Below are 21461 nucleotides of genomic sequence, written 5' to 3'. Positions count from 1 at the left end.
TCTTTGGAATTGTATGTGTAAGATAACGGGTTAATGTTTGAGGGGGTTGAAAACCCTACTCAAGCATCAACCACAATCCTTGTCAGGGTATACCACCAAAGTCATTAAATTAACCTGTGCTTAACCCACTGGTAGCTTGGCGCAAAGCCAACAGACTTAATTTACAGGCACTGTGTAAAGTATTTATGCAGCCCACAAATAGTATTAAAGTGAAAACGCAACACAAGAAAAACCCAAACCAAATTAGAAAAATAGAGAACATTTTAATAAATAAAATGGCACCATAACAAATCAAATCCAATTAGTAGAACTGGAATTATGAATTAATTTTTTTGTGTGTGTAAAATAGCACCCTAAAATATCAAGGTGCCAACTGAGGGTATCTGGTCACACGAGACTGTGGCAAAGTCAAAAGTTAAGTACGACGCAATGGAGCGCTAGTCTGATACATGATGTGAATTGGGCACGATCTCAGCTTTCCTTCAGACTAAGAAGAAATTTTGAAGACAAGTTCCTGAGAGGGTAAGAGTTCAGCGGGGCAAATCAGTAGCAGTCAGTGTCCAAGGAGGACGTGTTGTTGTCAGGAAGTCGCTGGATGAAGTCGCTGTGAAGATTTTTATCTTCGGACATAGTAACTTTTTGGTGGGACAAAGTTGCCGGCTGCAGTTAATCAGGGCTCCAAGAGGCCGGATACCTTTGCCAAGAGGTTCCACTGAACAGGATTTGCTGCTGCACAGAAGAAGGTAGTGGCAGCTACTGCATATTCACGTCAACCACCAACTGGAGCAGCTGGCAGGTAGGTCCTGGCCTTCTGTTGCTTCTCAGGATACTTTTTGGTGAAAAGTTTTTAAGGCCCAGGTTTTTGGAAGAGCACCAACACCACTACCTAGGGTCTGTGACATGGGGGCACCACTTGGGGGGGAGGGTTAGGACTCAATCCAGCAGAGGCCAGATCTAAGGTTCAAGGCCCCGAAGCTTGCTATGTCCCTGTAACTCATACAGGAAGTCAGCCAACTACCCTTTGGATTGCTTGTGTTGGTCCTGGGTTCAAGGAGATGGTCCAGTTCTCCTTCAAACAGCAAGGGAGGCCGCCAAGCAGCAGAGCAGTCCTCTGGTAGCCGCAGAGCAGTCCTCTGGTAGCAGCAGGGTGGTCCTGTAGGTGTCCAGGCCATCCTGCTGAAGTCTTCCACAGGTCCAGCAATACACTGAAGATTTGATTTGAGGGTCCAATCTTCAGAACTGGTGCCGGCCTTTGAAGTGGGGGGACATCATGACCTACCTCCACATCTGGTTCTGGAAAGATCTTCCCTTCTCCTGACAAGGCTACAAGAAGACTGGGATGACAAAAGCCTGGTGTCAGTTTCCTTTGTATGTGCTGGGGCAAGCCCTTGAAGTGTAAGCGGGGCAGGGAACAGTTACGTCCTCAGGTATCCTGGCAGGATGGCCCATCCTGCCTACACCCAGTCCCCTTTGATGGCAGGAATACACAAATCGAAAGAGCAGAGCCATTCCCAGTCATGTGACCCAGGTCACTTGCAGCAGGCACCAAATGGTTAGGGCAAGAAAATGCCAACTTCCTAAAAGTAAACATTCCTTGTGTTTGCTTAACTTTCTAAATGTGGCATTTTCAGAATTGTGACTTAAACTCCAACTTTACCGTTAGAGAAGATTATAAATTACAATTCATATGAGTCCTAACTGGATATTTCTATCTGCTCCCAATCAGTTGAGGCTGGACTGTTCCCATGGGGAGCAGGGTGAAGACTGATTTGCATATGGCTGGTTCCAATCGGTGGTGGCAGGGTGAGGGCAAACAAATTATGGTCTAAAACCAGATCTGTGACTGGGGGTGAATGTTTGATTTGTTCAGCATTCTGTCCATCATTTGTTCTTTTTTCCCCAAACAAAAGTTAGCACTTATTAAATGTAATAAGGTAACACAATGTTATCCAATCGGAGAGATAGGCCTTACAGTAGTGAAAAATGAATTTAGGACTTTTTCATTACCAAACATCTAAAACTTAATCCCATATGTACTACTTTTTTTAATAAATTGCGCCCTGCCCTATGTGCCGTTATGGGCTACCTTAGTGGTAACTTATATGTATTAAAAAGGAAGGTATAGGCAGGCAAAAAGTTTATTTAGCCATATCAAATTGGCAGTTTAAACTGCACTACAAGCTGTAATGGCAGGCCTGAGACACGTTTTAAAGTGTTACTTTAGTGGGTGGCACAATGAGTGCTGCAAGCCAACGAGTAGCATTTCATGTACTGGCCCAGTGTTTGCTACAACAGTACTTAACGTGCATTGCTCTTCCATTCAGGCTTTATATAACCATAGTTGCTTTTTCAAAATTCATCTAATGTTGATTATTCATGTTTTGTGCATTGTTTATATTAATACTTTTCTTCTTACAATTCTTAACTTCATTGTTCCCAGATCATGCATTAGACTCATCTGAATCATCAGGAAAAGAAGAATTTTTATAGAGTGAGGAAGTGTTATCTTATTATTTTTCATTTGTATGATTCCTTTTTTATTTCCCTTGTGAATCTGCTGTGATAAATACGTTAAGTATATTTGTAGAGCGCAGGACTCACATGGGAGGGTATCCTGGTGCTGAAGCAAGGGTTCTATGGGCCAAGCCAGGGCCGGGGCTAGGTGAAGAGCCATGTCTTCAATTTCTTGAGGAATTCAGGAACTGAGAAAGTGTTTCTGATGTGCATAGCCAGTCGTTCCAGGCTTTAGGAGCGAGGTAGTAGAAGGCACAACTACCAGATTTCGTTCTGCATATGCAAGGGTATATGCGAGTAGGAGTCCGGCTGAACGGAGGTGCCTGGAAGGTTTGTGGAAGCTTATACGGTTGTTGAGGTACATCCGGCCAATGTTGTGTAAAGCTTTGTAAGTGCTTGTGGATTTGAAGAGAATTCATTTTGGATTGGGAGCTGGAAGAGCTCTTTGAGCTGTGTGACGATGTGAGTGCAGGGTGGAAGGATGAGGGTGAACCTCTTTACTGAGTTTTGTATTATCTGGAGTCTTCTCGGCAATGGAGAGTTGATTCTGGCATACCGTGTGTTGACGTAGTCCATCTTGCTGATGATGAAGGCTTGCCTGATGACTCTGCGAGTGTTGGTAGAGATTAATTTGAAGATCTTCTTGAGCATCTTGAGTGTGTGGAAGCAAGAGATGGTGGCTGCGTTAATTTGGACAGTCATAATAAGTTGGTTGCCCATTACTATTCGAGGTTCTTTGAGTGGTTTGCAGAGAGAGGCGTGGGCCTGAGTTCAGCATGCCACCAAGTGGAGTCCCAAAGTGTCTAATCTGTGCTGAGCTTGAGGGAGTTGGTTTTCATCCATCTGGTGACTTCTGTCATTCAGGTTGACAAACTGGTCTGGGTGTTCAGCATCTTATCAGAGAGGCAGATTACGAACTAGGTGTCATCAACATTGGATATGATGTTGATGCTGGTGAGTGGGGTCATGAAGATACGGTTGACATCACTCGAGGTGGAGGGGGCCAAGCTAACCTGATGAGTGTAGCCTGTCAGACAGCAGCAAATCCAATGATGTGTAGGTCCTTGGATGCCAAACTCATGCAGTCGTTGGATATCAGGGAGATAGACGAGTAGGTGGCTAGCATATTTGGGTCTGCAGAACATTTATTGAGGAGGGAAAATACTGTGACATGTTTCTAGACATCCGGGTCAGTGTCTGTGGTGACTGAGTCATTCCAGATCATGGTGAGTGATGGTCTGAAGGGGTACAGTACTTTGAGGAAGATGTGGTGAGGGCAGGTTTCAAAGAGGGTATGGACTGCATGGTCATTTTGGTTTCTTGAGTGATGGTGGGTCAGGAAGTCAGGGTGGTCCTCTGGGTGTTGGTTGAGTGTGCAGGAGGGCTGCATGGTAGGAAGGGTATGGCTCCGGCTCAAAGTTATCAAGGATGCTGGTGATCTTGTTGCTGAAGAATAGAGACATCTGGATACAAAGGTCCTGAGGGGGGTTACACTGGTGAGATTGATGTCGGAGAGGTGAAGTTTTTCACTACTGCAAAGATTTCCTTAGGGGTGTTAGTGCTGTTGTTGAGATCAGAGAATTTGGTGGCTCTGATTTGCTGATGATAGTGTCTGATTTGTAGGCGCTCTTGTTGGTGTCATCTTGATTTTGCATCCATCTATGTTTAAGTTGCTTGCAGTTGTGAGCCTGACCTATTCCATTCACTAGCTTGCTTGCGATCTGGTTCTTTTGGCTTTGTTGGATTTGAGAGGAACCAGGGTATCTGCGTAGGCTGTGACCCAGGCATTTAAGTTGCAGATGGATTCAGAGAAGTTGGTGTGTCGAGGCCAGTGGTGTAGGAGTTCAGAAGACCAGGATGCTTCTGTGATCTTGTTCCTGTCCTGTAATTTGATGATAGTGTTTCAGCAGTATATGGGATGAGCATGCTGAAGTTGATGATGGCGTGGTTGGGCCAGGTGATTGGTGTGTGCTTGTCTACTGTTATGTCGCTGATGCTAGTAAATTAGGAGTATGGGGTCTTCCAATTCCTGGTTGAGTCAGAGATAAGACAGATCCTTAAGGAGGTTGGTTGGGTTGAGATTGCCGAGGAAGATGAAGGTGATGGAGTTGAGGATCAGGGGGGGAACAAAGTCTGTGATGTTGCTGCTGGAGCTGACATGTGGTCCGGGAGGCAGGAGATGAGGGTGTCGCTTAAGTTGTAGTTGGCGGTGTTGAGGAGTTTGAAGGTCAGGTGTTCAATGTTGCTGGTGGAGCTTTCCAAGGTGGTGGAGCTTTGGATGGATTCTTTGAAGATGATAGTGATTCCACCTTGGGGTCTGTTTGTCCTATTCTGTCTTGCAATCTTGAATCTGGGGTAAATTACTGCGGTGGCGAAAGGAGCTGAAAAGGGAGTAAGCCAGGTTTTGTTCAGGAAGAGCACGTTCGGTAGGTGAGCGGTCTTATAGCAGATACCAAATTTCAGTGGCTTGTTTAATGAGGCTGCAAAGTCAATGGCACTAGCCGTTTGCAGCTCTAGCTAGGCTTGTACAGTTGTCTTCTGTGCTGTAATAGACTTGATTTGGGGCTCCTGCCTTATTGCCAATGTGCTGTTAAAATATCTTTTTATTGACTGACAGCTCTTACCAGAGCGCTGGCAACCCTTAATTGATGTTTTTGAGTAGAGGGGTAGAGAGTGAATGAGAAAGACAGGAGAATACAGAAAGGGGAGAGACTAGAGGATATACCATAGGTTACGGGAAGAAGAATGTCACAGATAGTCTGGGGGTAAAGGAGGGTTTATAGGAGAGAGCACAATGGTGTAAGGAGGGTTTAGATAGATAATACAGCAGAGGGGAAAGTGGAGGCTGTAGAGACTAGCCAGTATAGGGGCAAGAAAAATGACGAGAGACAGCAGAGAGCTTAGGGGAAGAGGAAGGTTGAAGCAATGCATGTGAAGAGGAGGGATGAGAGACCAGAGAGTACAGGGGAGAGGAGGGATATGGCAACAGAGAGTACAGAGGGGAGTGGAAGGGTGAACAAGACCAGATATGGGAAAAGAGGGTAAAGAACAAGTAGAGAGATAGGATGAAAGACTAGATAATACAAGGGAACAGTAGAGGCAAGGGAGCAGGGATGGCAGGGGTGATAGGAGGGGTAGGAGTGACTAAAGCATACATGAGGGGAGGAGGTTGAAAGACCCCAAAGAGCATATGGTGAAGAGGAGGGATGAGAGAGACTAGAGAGCGCATGGGCAGCAGAGGGATGAGGGAGAAAATAGTACAAGGGATAGGAGGTATTAGAAAGACCAGAGGCAAATGGGGGAGATAAAAGCTGGAAGGAATAAGAGATTACAGGGGGAGAGGAGGCTGCAAGTGTCACAAGGGGATGGAGAGGTGAGGAGGGCTGAAAGTGACCACTAAGTTCAGGGATTAGGGACATATGAAAGGGACAATAGTGTACACGGAGACAGAAGGGTTGGAAGAGACCAGAGAGCACAAGACAGAGAGGATGGACAAGGAAGTGCAGAGTACAGTGGGAATGCAGGGAGAAGGGAGACCAGGGGCTAGAGGGGACAGAAGAAAATGAAGAATAGCACAAGGATGAGAGGAGGGATATGAAAGACTAGTGGGTACAGTGGAGAAGAAGGTGACAGCAGAAAGCACAACAGGAAGAAGAGGGCTTCAGGAGACCAGGGAACATACCAGGCACAAGCAAACAAGATTTCGGTCTGACTGCAGTACTGAGACTGTTGTAGTCAGTTAGGGCCTGATTCAGAGTTTGGCAGATGGGCAATAGTAATAAGGCAGGCAGGATATCTGTCAGATTTGCGACTGAGAATCCATGTGCCAGACTCTAAAGGTAATCTACTATTACTTTGCAGCCACTACTACGACTTACCATTACTACGCATGTTTTACTTAGCAGAATCTTTTACTTAGCATGCTTTAAGTTCGCATGCTTCTACTTCGCATATACCGTTACTTAGCAAAGTCAATTACTTTGCTGACTATGCACATCGTTGTTTGGAAAATGAAGTGCTTCCGTATCCAAACAACGGCGTGCAGCTCTGACGATGCCTGAAGCAGGAGAAGAGAGGAAGCACGGTGAAGCGAGGGACCACGAGGAGAGTGAGGTAAGTGGGGCAGTGTAGTTTTTGGGGTCATGCAGAGTTAGTGTAGAGTAGTGTAGTTAGGTTTAGGGTAGTGGTTGTGCAGGGGGTTGTCTTTGAGGTTGTAGGGTTGTGTTTATGTAGTGTAGAGTAGTGTATTTGAGTTTAGGGTAGAGTTGTGCTGTTTGGGTAGTGTAGGGTAGTGTTTTAGGATAGTGTAGTGGTGTTTGGGTAGATTAGGGTAATGTAGTGTATGAGGGTAAGGGTAAAAGAGTCAAAAATGCGTAAAGTTGTATACTTAGTAACATACTACAAAGTCAATGCATATTTAGTACTTTTAAAAATATTTGCGAACTAAAAGCATGCACAGTTAACTCTTGCGTAGTAATGGTATTTGCAATGTAAAAACATTGTAGTAAAAACTTGCGAAGTAATGGTATGCTGTAAATTACCAGATAGCCACAGGCCAGATAAACGGGCTTGGAATAAACGCTAGAGCATAGCCTGATTCTGGGTCCTCTTACTAAAATATCTTGCTACTTTCATGCCATCTGAACAGAAGCTTATATGGAGTGTATAGTCCATATACTCGAGGGTTTCATTTTGTCCTCACTTCATTTGAATTTATATGTACGTCCTGTAGCTTTCTCACTCTCATTTTTTTGGCTACACTTTCTCATGTACACTGATGACACCCAGGTGATCATACAATCACCAGTCATCAAAAACTAGCAGAACCAGCTTGGCTGTGGTTGTAATTGAATGAAGATAAGACTGAGACTTTACTTCCCTATGTTTCTTCCTCATCCTAGCAACTTCCATTCCATTCGGGATATAAAATCTTGGTGAATGTCCCTCTCTTGTAGAATGAGTCAAAAATCTTGGGATCAGATTAGAGACATAGCTCACATCATAATCCTAAATAAAGCAATACTCAGCTCTTGTTTTTATAATCTACGAGTCTTAAAAAAGATTTGTAATCTTTCTCAGATAGAGTTCAAAGCATTAATACTTTGAGATCCTTGTGGTTGGATCACTACAGGAATGTCATTGTTGTCCCTTACAAGTCATCCAAAATGCACAGCTAGGATGGTCACAGACCTGACAAAAGAGACCATGTGACTATTTCTTCATCTTCATTATAATTTGTCCCTCTTATGCATGAGGTGATATTTACAGTTCTATGATTGGCACAGAAAACTCTGTATTCCAATGACAATGCTCCCCTCATACTGTAATTCATCTGGTACCAGCTATCTTGGGCATTTATCTCTTAGTATCAGTATCTTCTTCAGATTCCTAAACTAAGAAGAGTGAGGCAGGGTGTGTGGGCTTTCTCAGTTGTGGTGGCCACCCAACGGGAAATACTCCAATTAGTCATGACTAGCGAGCCTAACCTATTCAAATTCTGGAAAGCATTAAACTCCTTACTTTACTCATTTTAAAGATAGCTCTCTATTTATGATCATCAGTTGTTTGCATTCTCGTGGTTATGATGTCTTCAGGTGGAAGGGTGTTTAACAAATCCATAAAATAAATAAATAAACAAAAAGAAATCAAGTATGTGAGTAAACATGTCCTCTGACTATACCTGGACTTTGATTATATCAGGACTGTGATTATTTTGCAAATCTCGTTATGGTAAGGCTCTCATTATATCACTATATGGATTAAAAGAAAGTGCTCTAGCTATACCATAGTTTTGATTGTGCCAAGATCTGTTTATTCCAGAGCTCTCATAATACCAGGAATCAGGTAATACCAGAATGCTAATTACTGCACATGTCATATCATATCATAAAAGATATCTAACAATATCAATGTTCAGATTAAGCAGGGTTCAAAATGAAGCTTAGTTTTAAATGTGCAATCATTTTGATTTTACCAGACTGTTCTTATACCAGGGGCAGGATAGCTGAAGTGAACTGGAGGGCTCGAGCGGCACTTCTGTATTACAAAATGGGTGGCAGACCCCTTCTGTAATATCAATTGTGCGGGTAGACATTTTGGCCCAAGTGACCTCAAGAAAACGTTCTCTATTTGCATGGGACAAATATAGATCACCTTTGTTTTTGCGCCTTCACCCTAAAAAATAGGTGGGCGCAAACAGGCTCTCACGAGGCACATTAACTATGTGTAACATCCTAAGTGCTGCATAGTTAGAGCGTCTCCCAAGGGTGCTTTTCAGATTATGGCGGGAGAGCCCAGTTTTCTTTATAATCGAATGCATGACCCCAGACTGCACCTGACATGTCCAATGATGATTAATGAAATCCAGCATTAGGTCTATTATTGCTTATATACTCTGTTTGTTCCACTATCCTGATAATTACAGTGCACTCAATATGTCCTGGTTCATAATAAACCAATTTGCACATGATGGCAGGGATCTGGATATACCAGGATTCTGATGATGTGACAATTCTGTCCTATGTTCTTTTCTAAGGAATGGTCTCAATGGCCTTTGTGGCAAGCCTTGTGGATTGCTCTTACACAAGAAACACAACTGCTTTACATAATCTTACTGTTAATATTCCTACTCTAAACTTGTGGTCTAATGGCTTATTTATAAATCAAGGACCATTCAATGTGGACCCAGCTTCTCCGACTGGCAGCATCATGGGATTTTTGGCAAATCACTTTACCATTCTGTCACTCCAGTCCCTTCTTTACGAAAGCTATGATGTATACTACTATCATTAAGTTCTATGTCAATGACTTTGCACTTAATATTTTACAAATAGGTGAACTCTCCTAGTTATTTCAAGAATCAAAATTTTGTGATATACAAGTTAGCCAAAGTTTTATACTACGGCCCAGATATACTCTCTCATGAACTTTATTTCGGCCCCGAAGGCCATAAAAGCAACATAGATTATTACAAGTCACAATTTTAAGATAACTGAGTCAAATCACAATTATGAAATATAATATAAAAACAATCAAGAGTTACAAAAATATATTAGAACTTACAGATTAATCGCAGAATTTCCTGCGTTTTATCCACATAGCGTTTAGAAACCGGGAGACTGCAAAAACAATTGGAGGGTGAGTGTCATACTTCAAGACTCTCAAAGCTTTTTCGCACTCTCTGAATCCCAGGTTACTACATATGGGCTTAACCCAACATTTTCTTTGTCGGTGGTAAGTAGGACAGAAAAAGAAAACATGTTTTTCGTCCTCTAGTCTAAACCCACAGGCCGGGCAAACAGTGATTTAATCAGCATCCCACCTGGAGGTGAAAGACCTAAGCGGTAGACTGCCCATTCTCAATTGGAAATACAACTTCCTGGCAGCCGGGGGGGAGATCAGATCTAAAAATGCCTCCTCTCTCCTGTAATTATCTTTAATTTGGAGAAACTGAGCAGTCAACCTGCCAGTACCAGAGCTCTCATGCAGGCGCGAGAGGTGGAAGTTTCTAAACTGTACAACCAGTTTTGCCTTCGAAAAGGCCAAACATGAAGCCTCCGGAGAGGCCCATAAATCAGGAAGGCCAATCTTGGCACAAATATCCCTAACAAATCTCAACCAAGATATATTCTTGTTTTTAATTAGGGGCCGAACCCCCTTAAGTTCTTCTCGGTAAGAGTCCAACTCTGCATTAGACCAGAGTCTCTTCCAGTATATCAATGGGCGCAGTGTCACCACCTCTTCCATGGGTATCAACCCAAAATCCAACCTAATAGGGACCAACGGTGTGCTAGGGGGCAAACCCAGCAGGCTCCTCATTAAGGAGTTTTCGGTCCCTATCAGGCTATGGATGCTGGAATGTCCCCATAATTCTGCTCCATAAATGGAGGCTGCTCTTGCTTGGGTCTTGAAGATTTCTATTGCTGGTGCTACTGGCTTAGAAACCGAGCCTCTAAAAAGTTTGGAAATTCCTCCTGTAGTTTGGGAAAGTTTTAATACGGAGTTAGCGATTTGACCCCCCCACCCAAAATCTTCTTGTAATATAATCCCCAGATATCCGAACGTTTTTACCCGCTCAAGGGGAATACCATTCAGCACTGGGTTTGGGCGTGTTTGCTTGGGGGGGTTGAGAATCATGAATTTCGTTTTCGCTAAGTTAATCTCCAGGCCTCTTTCACCACAGAAATCCACAAAACCATCCAGAATACGCTGGATGCCAGTTGATGTTCGCGACAACAAAAAGGTGTCGTCAGCGAACATCAACGCTGGCACCATACCCGTAGCAAGTCTTGGGACATCCGTGTCCTTGATACCTTCCAGATGTTTTATGAGCCCGTTAATATATAGACAGAATAGCGTGGGTGCTAACACGCATCCTTGACGGGCTCCACGGTTAACAGGGAAACGATCGGACAACTCTCCATGTTTCCCACATCTGACCTGGGCGAAGTTTTCTGTGTGGAGTCTTCTCAGGGCGTCCAAAAGATATAGAGGAACATTAAGTGCCTGGAGAACTCTCCACAAGTTTTCACGCGGTACCAGGTCAAATGCCGACCTCAGGTCGACAAAAATGAGGTAGAGGCTGCCACCCTCTAGACTCACGGTCTTTCAATGTAAGACCTGAAGTCGGAATATCTGGTCGACGGTGGAGATGCCCTTTCTGAAACCCGCCTGCAGGATGCTTAGTATATTATTTTCTGTCTCCCACGTCTGTAATCTCTCCAAAATTATACGTCCAAACAGCTTCTGAGTAATATCGATTAAGCTGATGGGCCTATAATTTGAGGGTTGCAAAGGGCAGCCTTTTTGTATATTGGCACAATCTCCGCACCACGCCAAGATTCTGGGGGCTCCGCGCCCGACAGAATAGAGTTAAACAGAGTGCAGAGATACGGTGCCCATATCTTGGGTTCCGACCGATAAAGGTCGCCAGGGATTTTGTCCAGTCCCGGTGCTTTATTGGGTATCAGCAGAAGTATAGCGGTTTCTACCTCCTTTATCGTTATCGCCGGGGCATCCTCAACTCGACACACTGATCTGGGGGGAGAGTTAACTGTAGATATTAAACTGTGGTTTGTGCCTAAGTAAAGGCCCCCATAATGATCTTCCCATGCTGCTGGGGCTATATTAGGGAATGTAGTGGTTCCTGGTTATTTTCTGCCGTTGCTAACAATAGACCAGAAGCCTTTAAAGTCCTTGGACTGCAAAGTTAGTCTTAGCTCCTCCCACATGTCATCCTCCCAGGACTTTCTTGCCCTTTCCAATGTTTGTTTATATAGTGCCCTGAGTGTTTTAATCCTGTCTTTGTCCATGGCCTTGATAGCCATGATCAAATCACACTTTGACTTCCTACACTCAGCAGTGTACCACATTTGCCTTTTGGCCGAATAGGCCCTCGCATTCCCAATCGGACAAAACACATCCGAAAGTTTGGTTACCAACTGAAAATGAATGTCTACAGGCCTGGTCTCTGTGTAAATACAATTAAGCCCAGCTTCGGCCATTCCACTAAGATGGGGCAGAGCAAGACTATAGATTTGTGCCATTTTATTTGGGCAAGCAGCAATGCAGGGCCATCTTACTCTGCGTCTGTTGTTATGCAGGATAAGAGGTTGTGCTATGGGAGATACAGCGGTATCATAACTACTCATGCCCCAGCTACCAGGTTTTAGTGTCATAACTAAGGCGTTATGATCGCTGTCATCCCGTTCTGACACCCTGAAATCGAGCATCTTATCCCACGATCTTGTTTCAATAAGGATATAATCTAGAATAGAAGTATGCCCAACTCTATTGAAGGTGGCACGTCCAGGTCTATTGGAATCAAATCTGCCATTGCATGCCCTCAAAGATAGAGAAAGAGTGAGTGCAAAGATCTGAAGAACCAAGGGAGTTCAGACTTTGACCGTAGGGATCATAGGATCTGGAATATTCCGGTATGCATTTTCCGCAGTTGGATCATCTAAGTCCAACACACTAAGTGGTTCATATTGGCAATTAAAATCGCCACCCACTATCACGGAATATCCAGGGTCCAAGGACAAAATATATTTGTTTAGATGTTCTATAACCTTAGATTCCCGACCACCCTGAGAGGGTCTAGAGTAGACATTCAGGAGTGCCAGGTGATTATTTTCGGGCAACTCAAGGAGGACACATTGAATGTCATCTGAGCTAGTTTGGAGCTGCCTTGCTGTGGCACCCAGTTGCAGGGCCACCCAGGTGCTAAGGCCCCCTGATGGTCTTCCCCTGCCACTTGTTACTGCAAGTGTATTAAAAGACACAAAACCAGCCCTTTGGAAATTTTCAGGAGCCCATGTCTCTTGCATTAAACAGACATCAAAAGTATCTATAAAGGTGCCCCAGTCGTCACATGTCAATTTGCTCTTAAGGCCTGCCACGTTCCATGAGAGCAAACCGATACTCAACTTTGATTTACTTATGACCGGGATCAAGTCACCAGCAAGTCTATTAGTGGTTGGTGAGATAATTACACTGTCCGGGATTTCCTGCACGCACCCATTTGCCAACCCATCCAATACTGCCAGACCCCCCAACACTGAAGATGTGTGTGACTCGCTAGGGGGACTCCTAGAGTTTTTCCGTGATACAACCTCCAAAACATCCAAACTGTACAATGTTTCTGGTGACCCCAGGTGGAAAGAGTCAAGTTTCCGATCCAAGGAACCTGTGTTAGTGACAGGTGACCCTTTCTTTTCCCCGGTCGAAACAGTCGGGACACTATAGCTTGTACGTCAATCCACCTGATCAAGGACACTGAATCTGTTGTTATGATGAAATGCTTCGAGCGGGGGCGGGCAAGATTGAACATAGACTTGATTTACATTAAAAGGGCAAAGGAGAGGTCCAACCTTGCCAGTTCTAGAACTTTCCAAGCATCAAACCCAAAATTCGGAGGTCCCGGGTAAAAGTGAGTGAGTGGGAGAGCTTTAATAGCTGATTGGGGACTAACAAAACTACCAGACTGCATTGTACAAATGTGCCTAACTGTACTAGGATCTCTAAAATTAATTACAACGCAGTCGCCCAGAGTGTCCTTAACTCTTGGGCCTACCCAATTTATCCGCCTTGCGAATAGTATCTCGCTTCTGCACTGGTTCGGAAGGGGTTTGTTGTAATTTAACCAATGCATACATTTATTTTTTAGTTCGAAAAAAGCCTCCCTCGATCCATGGTTCAGAGTGGGGACTCCTACGAGAACCACCACATATGGTACGGATTCAGGTGGGAGATCCAGGCAAGGTAGCTTAGAATCGAGGAAATGCCCCACCTGCTTATGGGAGGTCGGGTCAGATTCTCTCGACTCAAGCAATAGGTTAGCAGTAACATGACTCACTCCACTCCTTGGATTCCCTGCTAAAGTTGGTGGGATAGGGTCATTGGGTTCTACTTGGGTGTCGATGCCCAGTCTGTAACCCTGCGGAATAAGTTGTTCTGTTATATCTATCAATGCATTAGGTGGATTAAGAACAGAGCAATTTGCCTCAGCTGAGACTTCTTTTGTCCCCCCCCCATCCCTTGTCTCCTTCGCCCCAGGCAATACGGCAAACATCGATTCGAAATTAGAAAGTCTTTTTTCTATAGAGTCAAGTCTGTTACAAATAGGGCGACAAGTCGCAGTAAGTAACTGTTCCATTTTTGACCAAAAGTCTGTGCCGAGTGCTGGACCCGTCATGCCCTCAAAACCTTCAGCCCTCAGGTCTGTGTTGGCCACGGGCTCAGAGTTTCCGACGTTTGCCCGTTTTTGGATTTTGGATCTTTTATTGGACAGAACTGTGCCGCCCCGCTTACGTCTCACAGCCTGTTCTGTCGGTTTGGCGTGGGTTTCCTCGATACGAATGGGTAAGCCGGATCTAGTTGTTCCTACAATGTTCACAAGTGAGGGAAAGTCCGGCCCATTAGAGTCACCACATTTGGATAGGCTGCAGGCATTGCTATTTGCTATCGTAGCAGCATTCCCGTCATCTCTCCAAACCGATGGGTTTGTATCCAAAGCTGGAGTAGGCAAATTAGTGACTACAGGTGACTTTACTAGGGCAATATTGCCCAATGAAGAGCGTTTGGTAAACTCTTGGTCGAGGGAGAGTCTTTTTTCCGTTAGCTCGATTTCCTTCTGTAAAACCGAGGTGGCCCTAGTGATGAAGTTATCCAGAGTTCCAGCCACTCGGGACCCACAGAGAGACTTCCGACCATTCCTCATACCTGCGGTAGCCATTACCTACTGTTGGTGAATAATATGGGAGCAATAACAGAAAAATTTGCCTAATATGACTCTCGCGCACTATCACTCACCATCCAGTGCGGGAAGAACAAACGGTAACTTCACTCACGTAGTGGTGATCTAGAGAGCCAAGAGATGTGCCCCGTCCCGTCCTCTGGCGTACTCTGACGGGCTCAGACGGGCCTGCCCTTTGGCTGGGCTTCCCCCGCGCTGCATCCCGCGCTGCGTGAATACACCCATGGGATTAAATCTCTTCACGGGAGGCAGAGTCAGGAGGAAGAGGCAGCAGCAGGAAGGTGGAGGGCTGCTGGACCTCGCAGTCCTCAGGTCAGGGCTCCTTTGCTGCAAAAACAGGCTCCCGAGCAGCTCCCGCAGAGCGGGGGCCGCGAGGCTTAAAGTAGTGTCCAAGGGCGGAGTCGGGAGGAAGAGACAGCAACAGGAAGGTGGAGGGCTGCTGGACCTCGCAGTCCTCAGGTCAGGGCTCCTTTGCGGCAAAAACAGGCTCCCGAGCGGCTCCTGCGAAGCGGGGGCCGCGAGGCTTGAAATAGTGTCCAATGGCGGAGTCGGGAGGAAGAGGCAACAGCAGGAAGGTGGAGGGCTGCTGGACCTCGCAGTCCTCAGGTCAGGGCTCCTTTGTGGCAAAAACAGGCTCCCGAGCGGCACCCGCAAAGTGGGGGCCGCGAGGCTTGAAATAGTGTCCAAGGGCGGAGTCGGGAGGAAGAGGCAGCAGCAGGAAGGTGGAGGGCTGCTGGACCTCGCAGTCCTCAGGTCAGGCCTCCTTTGCGGCAAAAACAGGCTCCCGAGCGGCTCCCGCGATGCGGGGGCCGCGAGGCTTGAAATAGTGTCCAAGGGCGGAGTCGGGAGGAAGAGGCAGCAGCAGGAAGGTGGAGGGCTGCTGGACCCGGCAGTCCTCAGGTCAGGGCTCCTTTGCGGCAAAAACAGGCTCCCGAGCGGCACCAGATATACTAATATTTGATGCAATGCAGAACAGCAACCAAAGTTGGTGCACTGCCTGTGTCAAAGAGAAAGAGAGAAAAGGCACCATATATACTAAGATGCGGTGCATTTTTTCTACTCCATAGTGCTGGTTCACTTTTGGCTACCTTGCACCAACACACACACTCTTGAGTGCAAGGGTGTGCGTATTCTCTAAGCATGGGATTTGTACCAGAAGGGGACCCTTCCAGTAAAAAAACTAACATTTAAGATTTTACCCTCTTTTATACGGGTTCGGTACAATGCAGCACACATGCAAAGGTGGAAAAATAAGGAGAAATGAAAAATGTCTCCTCGTCACACATGTTTTAGCACAAATCCCTGACTATGAATGCTAGTAGAAGTGGATTTGAGTCAAAATCCATGGGTGGTTTCAACAGAATGCCCATGTACCACACAAGGAACGCCACCCTGATGCAAAGTAGCACAAAGTAGAGCCTTCCAACACAAATCCTAGTTTGCATTAGATAGTAAATCCCACCTCAACACTTTGCGCCAGATTTGTATCACTTTTGTGACACAAACCGAGTGCAAAGTGTTAGACCTGGGCTTAAATCTTTCTTATTCAAGCTTTCAAATGTATGGCCTGCATTGAATGCTTCATTCAATATTAATTTAATTAAATGATATCCACAATTCTCTTTTCACTGTTCCTTAAAGTTTAGTATAACTGTATTTGCAAAGCTCCTCAATTTGTAACTGCGTTTCTTTACGGTGACTCATTTTAAAACAATTCCAACAATGTTGACTGCATATTTATAGCACTATTGATTGTACTCTGAGGAGCCTAGTCACAAACAGCATTTGAAGCGTGTTTTGTATTACAAAACATACCACAAAATGCTATTCACAAACCTACATGTGAAGTTTATGCTTCCACCTCTCCAATCTTTTTCTGTGCATAGCTCTCAGCTCTGAGATCAGGGTTTCCGCACACATAAGTATAGGTTTTAGTAGTAAATGTTGGAGGGGTAGAGAGATGTGCCTGGAAAATAGGGACTACAGAGGGGAGGAGATTAGGGAGGAGTAAGGAGGCATTAAACTAGGGTCAGGGAGATTAGGTAGGGACGTTTACCCACCCACAAAAGAGTAAGCCCATTGGTATTCACAAACTCCACTTCTTTACCTATTACAGCCTAAAATTGAACCAAAACTTCAGCTCAGAGCTGGAATAAGTCCTGTACCACATATGGCCAATTATTGGCACTGCAACACCCTCTTAGCGAAATCAGAGGAGTTAGGGACCTAAAATAAAATACCATAGGAGATAATATTAACTGTAATTATTTAAGTAGTTAAACATATAAACAAATATAATACAATGTTAAAAAATATAAAAAATAGTACATATATTTATAAAATAAATATATTTTGCACTTAAAAAATAATGTAACAATATTTTGTATTAACTTCATAAGTAAATTACTTTCAATGGACGCATACACCACTTTTAATGATTAGGTGGGAATTTATTTTTAATTTAACTTTGAGAAAAATAATTGTAATGTAATTTAATATATTTTAAATAGTTTAATTTTTAATTCAAAATGTAGTTACTAGTACTAAAGCATTTTTCTTTACTTCTACATTTATTATAAATGTATAAAAATTATTTGTATTACTATATAACAAAAATATTTTAACAAACTTTTTCCTAATTGAATATGTATTTTTAACTTTTCCCTATCCTTTACCATATGGAGACTTTGCAATCGGAGCAGAGATTTCCATATGGTAAAGTATAAGGAAAAGATGTCTACATATTTTTCATAGGGAGTTCGCTACAGTAGGGGTGGTGATCTCATGGAAAAGTATATAGAAGAGTTGCCGTTGCTGTGGAAGATGTATGACCAAAAAGGGACTATGGTCTCTAATTTGGTGAAGGACTGTGACAAGAAACATATCAATGTTTAAGAAGATCCCATGAAGTGAGTGTTACGATTTAGCCTAAGACAAAGGAGAACTATATAAAATGTCTTAGGACCTGGAGGAGCCTGCAACAATGATATGCCACTCATGTCATCTAGAGAAGGGTCGAGGAGATTATAAGGATTTCTGATAAAGAAGTGGAGCATGATCTCACTGAGTAACTTGCACCTCGAAGCAGAAGGACACCGTATGCCTCCGAAACCATCTCTAAAGGGAAGAGATATTGAATATTATCGGAAGAACCTATTTTGTACGTTTGTGTTTGTTTTGTATGAAAGCTGGAAAGAGATGTAGTGTACCACCCGGCATGAAGCAAAACGAGACACTGGTGACGCTCATGTGTTAGGTCACGGGTACAATAAAGGAGAGCTGTGCACGCTCTGGCATCAGTCCCATGCCGCAATTATCCTGTGTTATGCCATTCCTTAGCACCAATCATCTGGTACCGCACAAAGCTGTACATTTGTGTGCCAGGAATTAAAGACAAAGCAGGGACCTTTGATGACAAACAGGAGATAGAGAGATACCCATCGTGTGGCTGAATTGCACCAGATAACCCGGTATCATTCTCAGCTTTCCTGCTTGCCCAAATTGTGTGATCCTAGGCGAATATTTAATTTCACCAAGCCTTTCTTCATTATTACTTATGAGAGCACAATCAACCAGGTGAGTTTAAAATGTGTACTGTAAAAAACAAACCTTGCTTTGGATATAATGGACTAATGTTGTTGCTCTATTTCTAATACGAATCTAAGACTTGCCTCTCATGTCATTAATTGCATTGGCATGTTTCTAAATTCAAGTTTAAAAACGATCTCTTTTTAAAAATACCTCTTAAAGCAGTGATATAATCTCAATGCGATGATATAATCTGATGTAGTAAAGTAAAACGCTTTAGCACGTTAAAGAAATACACTTTTTGAAGAGACAAGCTCCCATGTCTCAGCTCGCGGATGGGCGCCTACTGCTAATCTGGTTGTATTCTCCTTGTTTATTTGTTGGCTTGCCACTCCTCCGCATCTGAAAGTGTATAGGGTAGAGCAGGGCCCAAGACACTGCCCCTGTGCGCAGGCTAGAGAGGCCCTGGGGCCTCGAAGAGGAAGGATTTCAACTCAGAAAGGTCAGGTGCGGGTCACCACGTGGTTATCTCTCCCAGACTGCACGCTTGGGCTCCCACCTGCCCTCACCTCATCAGAGACCACGCCCCCTGCTCACCTCGCACGTTATCTGATGACACGCCCTGACCCAGCTGCAATATTGCGACTTGTGTATTGCCTATCAACACACAGGGCTTCCACCTCCGTGGACGCTAAACAGGAACTTGTCAGGGCAGCCACCGGCGATCATCTGTCTTTGACATTTAACCTTGAACCTTTTAAAAATAACAACCCAACTTTTTTTGCGTAGATCCGTGCGCTAGCAGCATCACTGACTAGAAGTCATACCTGCCGCTCAGTCTCACCAAACAGCCTGTACACCCAGTGCTTGAACTAGAAATATGACAGTGCATTGGCCATAACATGAAGAGCTGCGTTACTAAGCTCTGAGTTGCAGTCCTGTATTTTTTGCGCATGGGGGGCATATTATCAAGAAACTGCGTTAAGATTATCGCGATAATGGGCCTGATAATATGCCCTTGAGAATACCAATAGAAACCCATGTTCACACCAGAACATGGGCTTCTATGGAAATTCTCTGCGGCATATTATCAAGCCCATTATCGCGATCATTTTAACGCCGTGCTTGATAATATGCCCCCCCTGTCTAAAGTTCGTTCATATATATTACTTGGAAATTTTCAGAGTGCAAGTCGGAAACTGGAAGAAGCAATTCCTGCTTACACTAATTTTGAATTATATGTATTAACGTTAGACACCTCAAATGCAAAATAAGAAAAAAACCAGACACGAGTCTCTGCGCAGAGTCGGCGCAGCTCTTCGCGATATGGCCCCAGGTAGTCACTAAGCAAAAGTACCTGTCGGATGCTTGAAAGTGCCAGTACTCTCATTAAAAGTAGTCTGTTAAACTTAGAAGTGATGGTACTCTACCTTTCAAAGGAAAGAAATGCCTGTCCACATCACCATGCCCATAATACACTGTGTACAGAAACGTATGGAACAGTGTAAATACCAATAGAGCAGAATCTGCTGTGGCACCGGGACCCAAGGCTGTGCAGGGCTAAATGGACCCTAATATAGGGGCATAATATCAAGCCAGGCGATAAATTTATCGCCGCTTTAGCGGTAGAAAACTGCCGCTAAAACGGCGATAATGGGCTTGATAATATGCTCTATGGAATTCCAATTGAAGCCCATGTTAGATGTGAAGGACATCTAACCTGAGCTTCAATTGGAATTCCATAGAGCATATTATCAAGCCCATTATCGCAGTTTTAGCGGCAGTTTTCTGCTGCTAAAGCGGCGATAATTTTATCGCCTGGCTTGAAAATATGCCCCATAGTTTTTTTTTTTACAACCAAATCATGGATTGTTACCCACTTCCCTTGTCTGAAATCGCACTCATGGCGCCTTTGATCAACGACATAGTGTGGAAGCGTGAAGAGAGCATTTAGGGGGTGGGAGAGGTTGACTATCGAGGGCATCATGTTGTACATAAAATGAGAACACAGGACCGTACATTGTGACCACACACCCCACCCCTACGTTTACAGGGCTACATTAAGGGGAGTTTCTTAGTCTTCCCTTGGAAGAAGTAAGGGGCATATCAACAAGGCGGCGATAAAGCGGCGATATTTTTATCGCTTTATCAACAAGGCGACGCTAACCCCTGTTAGCGTGAGTTTTTCGGCGATAGCTACTGGATTTTTATCGCCTTCCAAGCCAGCGATAATTATCGCTAATGACATGCAAGGTAGGCGTTCCTGACTGGAATGTCACAAAAAAAGCAGCTAACACAGCTGCTCCATATTAACAAGGTTATCTCCAAAACGCTTAGCTACAAAAAAAGCATGCTAACTCCCGCTAACTCCAGTTTCTAACACCTGATAAAAACCTGACTTAAGCTGGAGATAAGTGGGTGTATATAAGGGAGAGTTGGCCTGAGCCTTCCCAGAACAGCCACAGAAGCCATGGAGATAGTCATCATGCAGCTTGGAGTCCCACCAATGTAGCAACAACAACAACCACCACCAATGCCACCACCACCAGGACCACCACCACCCATGCAGCGATGAAGAAGACAGCGCTCACTGCGCAGACGTGTCTACCTCACAGACTTAAGGCCAGAGCTAGTCATAGCCCACTACAGGCTCAAAAGGACATCCATCTAGCACATCCTGACCCTCATTGCCCACAGGCTGACGCCACCAACACAGCGGACAACCAATATCCCTCCACAGACAAAACTGCTCTCTGTGCTGCACTTTTTGGCCTCTGGGACATTCCAACCAACAACAGCCAGAGTTGGTGGAGTATCACAGGCATCCTTCTCAACCTTCCTCCCCACTGTCTTGGATGCCATACTCAGCCTGATTCCGCAGCACCTATACTTCCCCAACACTGTGCAGGAGCAGATTGCCATCAAGCAAGGATTCCATGCCATTGCTGGCATACCACAGGTGATCGGTGCAATTGACTGCACACATGTACCATTTGTGCCCCCTGCGGACAGCGAACACATCTACAGCAACAGGAAGCACACCCATTCAAGGAATGTGCAGGCAATAGTGGACCACCACGGACTGTTCACAAATGTCGTTGCCAAATTTCCAGGGAGTGTGCATGATGCATTCATCTTCCGACAATGCATCATAAACCAGCGC

Source organism: Triturus cristatus, chromosome 6 (genome assembly GCF_964204655.1).
Source record: "Triturus cristatus chromosome 6, aTriCri1.1, whole genome shotgun sequence".
Taxonomy (NCBI): Eukaryota; Metazoa; Chordata; class Amphibia; order Caudata; family Salamandridae; genus Triturus; species Triturus cristatus.
This window is presented reverse-complemented; position numbering follows the sequence as displayed.